The sequence below is a fragment of the Petromyzon marinus genome, chromosome 31 (genome assembly GCF_048934315.1).
Source record: "Petromyzon marinus isolate PM22_M1 ecotype Great Lakes invasive population chromosome 31, UKy_Petmar_22M1.pri1.0, whole genome shotgun sequence".
Taxonomy (NCBI): domain Eukaryota; kingdom Metazoa; phylum Chordata; class Hyperoartia; order Petromyzontiformes; family Petromyzontidae; genus Petromyzon; species Petromyzon marinus.
In genome coordinates, this window is record NC_133697.1 from 15385983 (window position 1) to 15391982 (window position 6000).

At 57.2% G+C, this 6000-nt stretch overlaps 1 protein-coding gene across 2 annotated transcripts in view; it reads right to left on the minus strand.

Moving 5' to 3' along the window:
- The window catches only part of PPP1R13B (protein phosphatase 1 regulatory subunit 13B), a 40951-nt gene extending 37204 nt beyond the window's left edge, over nucleotides 1-3747 (minus strand). Inside the window, exon 1 of one of the 2 annotated variants that reach the window (XM_032964198.2) lies at nucleotides 3625-3747. The gene's annotated coding sequence lies outside the window, so the exon portion shown is untranslated. Of the gene's footprint in view, nucleotides 1-3214; nucleotides 3583-3624 lie in introns of those variants that run through there. The other variant, XM_076071156.1, reaches the window with a different exon arrangement.
- Between the last annotated feature and the right edge of the window lie 2253 nt (nucleotides 3748-6000).

The window sequence follows — 6000 nt, forward strand, 5'->3', positions numbered from 1 at the left end:
GTAGACCTGAAGCTTAGTGCGGAGCGACAGACCAGGTAGCTTCCACACAGCGTTATGCAACCGATGAAAAGATATTGCCGCTCGACTGATTCGGAGTGAGACCTATGCTGTTAAACTGGAGCCGGTCATAAGCACACTGCCCAGGTATGGGAAACTCTCCACTCTCTCCACAACTGCCCCATCACCGATTGGGAGTTGTGGGGGTGGAGTGTCCGATGGTACAAAATACCCAGGCAGGTGCTTAGTTTTGGTGGGGCTGATGGTAAGGCCCCATCTCTTAGTGGCACGCTCCAGTCTCAGCAGAAGCGTCTCCAACTGCTCCTCTGAATGAGCAGCTATTACCAAATCATCGGCATACATAACGTGGTTGAGCAATAGGGAGCCATCCCTTGACCGCACCTGGGCATCCCATTATATCTGTACCAAATGAAGATTCCCCCGGTACAGCTATTGAAGGCTTCACGAACTACGTGGTCAAAATAGATGTTAAATAATGTGGGAGCCAGAGGACATCCCTGTCGCACCCCAAGGTGTACAGGGAATGGCTCTGACTCCCGGTCACGTAGTTTTACCCAGGCCCGCTCACCATCATGAAGGTCCTTAATGATCGTGAGCAGAGGGTCAGGGACTCCAAAAGCACTAAGAACAACGCAGAGCCCAGGCCTACTGATGGTATCATATACCTTGACCAGGTCAATAAAGCAGAGATGTTGGTCTTGTTGGAATTCCCTACACCTCTGCTGTAGCAGACGGACAGAAAATATGGCATCTGTGCAGGACCGCCCTTGCCTGAAACCGCATTGGGGCTCCGCAAGCCTCTCCTCAGCATGCCTGGCAAGGCGATGTTGAATAATCCTTGTCAGGACCTTTCCCGGCACACTGAGGAGCGAGATGCCTCTGTAGTTGTTACAGTCTGTGCGGTCCCCCTTCTTAAAGAGGGAGACCACCAGGGCATCCTTCCAATCCTGCGGAACCTGTCCAGTGGTCCAGACTGTTGTTATGATGTCATATAGGGCAGTCTGTGCACAAACGCCACCCTCCCTCAGCATTTTGCTTGGGAGATCATCTCTACCCAGTGCCTTTCCTGGTCTCAGACTCTGGATCGCCCTCAGTACTTCCTCAACAGATGGCACCTGAGCCAGCCACTCACAGGGGGTGACTTCTTCCAATATTTGAGGCACTACAGCCTCAGCAGGGTCATCCCCACTTTGTGCCACGATGTTTTCCTGGCTGAGGGATTTCCCCTCCCCCAGGACCTCACAGAAATGCTCAGCAAATCTGAAAACCTGTTCCTGGGGGTTGGAGATTGGATCACCGTTTTTCCCCCTAATGATGGTAATAGGTGTGGCGCTGCAGGTTACTTTTTTGATGGAGTTAAATAGAGATTTGTGATCGCTGGCCACTGAGGCAGACTCCATCTCCTCAGCAACCCGCGACCACCACCCATCCTTGCAGCGCCTCACGGCTCTCCGAACCTCCGAGCGAAGGCTGCGGTAAGCCTCCTCATTCTCTGACGTGGAATTCTGTAGCCGATGACAGTGGGCCTGTCACGTTTTCTCAACCATCCTGAACACCTCCTCTGTCAGCCAGGGTCTCTGAGGAGGTCTGGACCGCGTACCCAAAGCAGCCATTTCAGCTGCATGAGTCACAGTCCTAAACCTCGCCCATTTACCCTCGACATCAGGAGGAGTGGGGGACGATGCCAACCCCAGCTGCAAACGATGATGAAATTAACACTTTTAAACTTTCATCAGCTATCTGAGACCAGGCCACTTTAGGTTGGAATGGGATCCTGGGTGTACACCCACCACCGGAGTGGAAGAATGGCAGGCGCATCTTACAGATGACTATTCGATGGTTAGAGGGCAGACCAGCTCCACGGTAGGTCCTGGTGTCAAGGACATGGGCTCGCATCCGCTGGTCCGTCACTATGTAGTCCAACAGATGTTCTTGCTTGGACCCGACATGCATCCATGATGTTGTGTGGATGCGCCGATGCCGGAACAGCATGTTGGTAATTACAATCCCATGGGATGCACACACCGCGACACACAGACACACGCACACACACAGACAAACACCGCGACACACACACAGACAAACACCGCGACACACACACAGACAAACACCACGACACACATACAGACAACAACAACCGTCATTCGCCACTAAGTGGCGGTGACGTCACCACGACGCTTGTGCCAGGCCATGTGCACCTTGAGGCCACGTGAAGTGTCGAACGCCCGCAGGCAGGAGGTCACGGGGCAGACCCAGGTACCACGGGTCTACTGACTGAGGTGACTAAGATGACTGGCTGGTGCACCACCTGTGCCCCCTACTGTGCCAACCTGCTGTGCTTTAGCTACCCGGCGCTCCGCTCGTTGTTGTGAGTGTCGCTCCTCCGCCCTCCGTTGTTGTTGGAGGGCGACTACCTCCAACTGCCCAGTAGCGTCCTTCACGAGCCTCCTCCACAGAGGCCGATCTTGACACCGTTGGTACCAGTCATCGGCAAGTCCACTCAGCTCCACGTCCTCCTGTACCACATCACTCCATCTCTTCTCTAGCCCGTGCCGCGCCCGTTTAGCCCCCTCGATCCGGCCGAACAAAAGCTGTTTCGGCATGCGGTGGCTGGGCATGCGGGCTACATGATCCAGCCAACGCAGCCTTGTCTGCCGGAGGAGCTCACCGATGGGACCTTGCCCAGATCTTTCAAGGATTTGTGAGCTTATCACACAATCCAGCCTGGTTAAACCCAGGATGGATCGTAGGCAGGCTAGCCGAAATGTTTCTAACCGGCGAAGATGTTCCATTAGGGGGGTCCACGTTTCGCAAGCGTAGAGACACGCACACACACAAACACCGCGACACATACACCGCGACACACACACAGACACACACACACCGTGACACACACAGACACACACAGACACCGTGACACACACACAGACACACACACACCGCGACAGACACACACACACACACACCGCGACACACACAGACACACATACACACCGCGACACACACAGACACACCGCGACAGACACAGACAGACACACCGTGACACACACACACAGACACACACAGACACACCGCGACAGACACACACCGCGACACACACAGACACACACAGACACACCGCGACAGACACACACAGACACACCGCGACACACACAGACACACACACCGCGACACACACACAGACACTCCGCGACACCTCGTAGTCGTCACCGCACACACGGAGGGTGACCACGGCGCTGGTCGCCGTTGACCTCTCGTGGCGCGGGAACCGCTCTCGCCATCCGAAGCAGCAGAACACCGCGCAGCAACCACGACCACCACCACCACCACGACCACCACCACCACCATCATCGTCGTCACGAGCAGCAGCTCCCACGCGTGCTGCGAACAAAGCGCGGCGGGCGTGCGTGCGGGCTACCCACGGACACTTGTGCTGTTGCCATCTTTGTTGCTGCTGCTACTGCTGCCCCACTACAGCCCTAGCGCTGCGTCGCACTTCGTGTCCCTCTCCTCCTCCTCCTCGTCTCCCGCCAAGTGGACGGGGAGCGCGGGCTACGGGTGGCGTCGTGGGCGCGTGGGCCCGGAGCGTGAGTGCAGGGAGCTCACCTGGCCCGACACCGCAGCCACCACCGCGCTCGCTGTGCTGCCGGGGGTCGCCCCGGGGTCTCCCGCGATCGCCGCTGTCGCTGGAGGCTCGGCCTGGGGTGAGGGGGGTGGGGAGTGGGCGTTGGTGGGCGGGGCTTTGTGAGAAGAGTAGGCGGAGCCTGTATGTGTAGGGGGCGGGGTCAGCGTGAGCAGGGGTGGGGCTTGTGTGAGAGAGGAGGTGGGGGCTGTGTGAGAGGGGGGGGCTGTGTGAGAGGGGGGGGCTGTGTGAGAGGGGGGGGGCTGTGTGAGAGGGGGGGCTGTGTGAGTGCGGGGGGGCTGTGTGAGAGGGGGGGCTGTGTGAGAGGGGGGGCTGTGTGAGAGAGGGGGCTGTGTGAGAGGGGGGGCTGTGAGAGAGGGGGGGGCTGTGTGAGAGAGGGGGCTGTGTGAGAGGGGGGGGCTGTGAGAGAGGGGGGGCTGTGTGAGAGGGGGGGGGGCTGTGTGAGAGAGGGGGCTTTGTGAGAGAGGTGGGTGTGAGAGGGGGGGCTGTGTGAGAGGGGGGGCTGTGTGAGAGGGGGGGGGCTGTGTGAGAGGGGGGGCTGTGTGAGAGGGGGGGGGCTGTGTGAGAGAGGGGGCTTTGTGAGAGAGGAGGTGGGTGTGAGAGGGGGGGCTGTGTGAGTGCGGGGGGCTGTGTGAGAGGGGGGGGTGGGTGTGAGAGGGGGGGGCTGTGTGAGAGGGGGGGTGGGTGTGAGAGGGGGGGCTGTGTGAGAGGGGGGGCTGTGTGAGAGGGGGGTGGGTGTGAGAGGGGGGGGCTGTGTGAGAGGGGTAGGAGGAGTCTGCCGCAAGAGAAGGCGGAGTCAGTGTGAAGGGGGTGGGGCCTGTGCGCTGAGAAGGCGGGGCTGCGTGACGTGCCTGCCCGTGTGGGTGAGGTGGAGGAGGGGGGAATGAATGGAGAGGAAGAATCGACGACTCGGATCGAGTCCCCGGATCGCGAGCCCCACGTGAACCTCGGCTGTGACTTGAGGCTCCCTCTATGTTGAACTTCTTTCGCACCCTACGTAATCAACCGTGCTAATCAGAAGGAGACTTTAGGCTATAATACTAATTAACTTATTTATCCAGGAGGGCCCACACTGAGTCGTAAGAGTCTTTACAGGAGGGTCCTGCTACATTGGGTATTTATTTGAATGGCTTTACGAGTGAGAGAAATCCCAGATCGCCCGGAGAAAACCACACGCGGAAGGTGGCAACAGCAACTCCATCCCCGTACAGATGGAAACAGGTGGCGAATAGTCGACTTGCTGTACTGCCATCTCGACGCTCACGGTGCTGGATTAGAGGCCACAACACAGTAGCAAGCCACCTCCGTTCGGCATCACGGCGCGAATGAGAGAGAGACTTCAGCAGTGGAGAGGTGGGAAGCAGCGAGACGCGTTAGACGGGACGGTGCAGAGGGCAGGCAGCTAGGAAAAGCCAAGCAGCAGAGACAGAACAGAGATACGTTCCACGCCAGACGACACAGGGGGAACAGTAGAGACAAGGTTACACATTAGGTGTGTTGTACAATACAGGGGAGAGTACAGAGAGTGCACACGAGACAAGAGAGACGGAGAGACAGCACAGACGATCGCGACGTGCGAGACAAACACCGCAGAGCGGACAGACGCCGGCACGCACGGCACAGTCGACTCCTGAATAGAGAGGCAACTCCTCCCCGTGTCGCTGGGGGGTTAATCGCTACCCCCTAAGCCGAGAAGGGGATCAGACTGCGAGCGAGGGAGGGGTGGGATAGGGGGTGGAGGGGAGAGACTCGTGGGGATGGGAGGGGGCGGTGACGGGTGAGGATGAAGGCAAAGGGAGGAGACGGGACAGTGAGTCGAGTGGATGTAAGACAGAGACTTGTTTATCGGGAGTTGTGACCAGGCTTGCCATCAATCTACTGCTGGATGAGTGCAGATGCAGATTTAACAAAAAAAAAACCAGAGCGCTCTCCTGCCTCAAAAACAGGTGAACATGACTGTTCACCTGTTCAGTCTTTCCCATGATCATGGACTGGGAATGCCCTCTCTTCCACGATCGCCACGTCATGAGCTGCAGGCACCGCAGAGGGCCTGGGTTCAAATCCGGGCAGCAGCTGCCAATGGTTAAACCAGACTTCTCGAGTGGGGCGAATTGGTGGTCTCGGAACAGTGATCAATGACTGGACAAAATAACATCGTTAAATGTGGGTTTGTGCTTATTTATTTGGCTCAATTCCAGCTCTGAGAATAAAAAAAATATAAACTTCCAGTTCTGAGAATAAAAAAACATTTTTAATATGAATTTATATATTGGGTTGACTGTCATGGGACAAACAATCTGATAGCAAGGCGCTGTGGGAAAAGTGCTCCCCACTGTGGA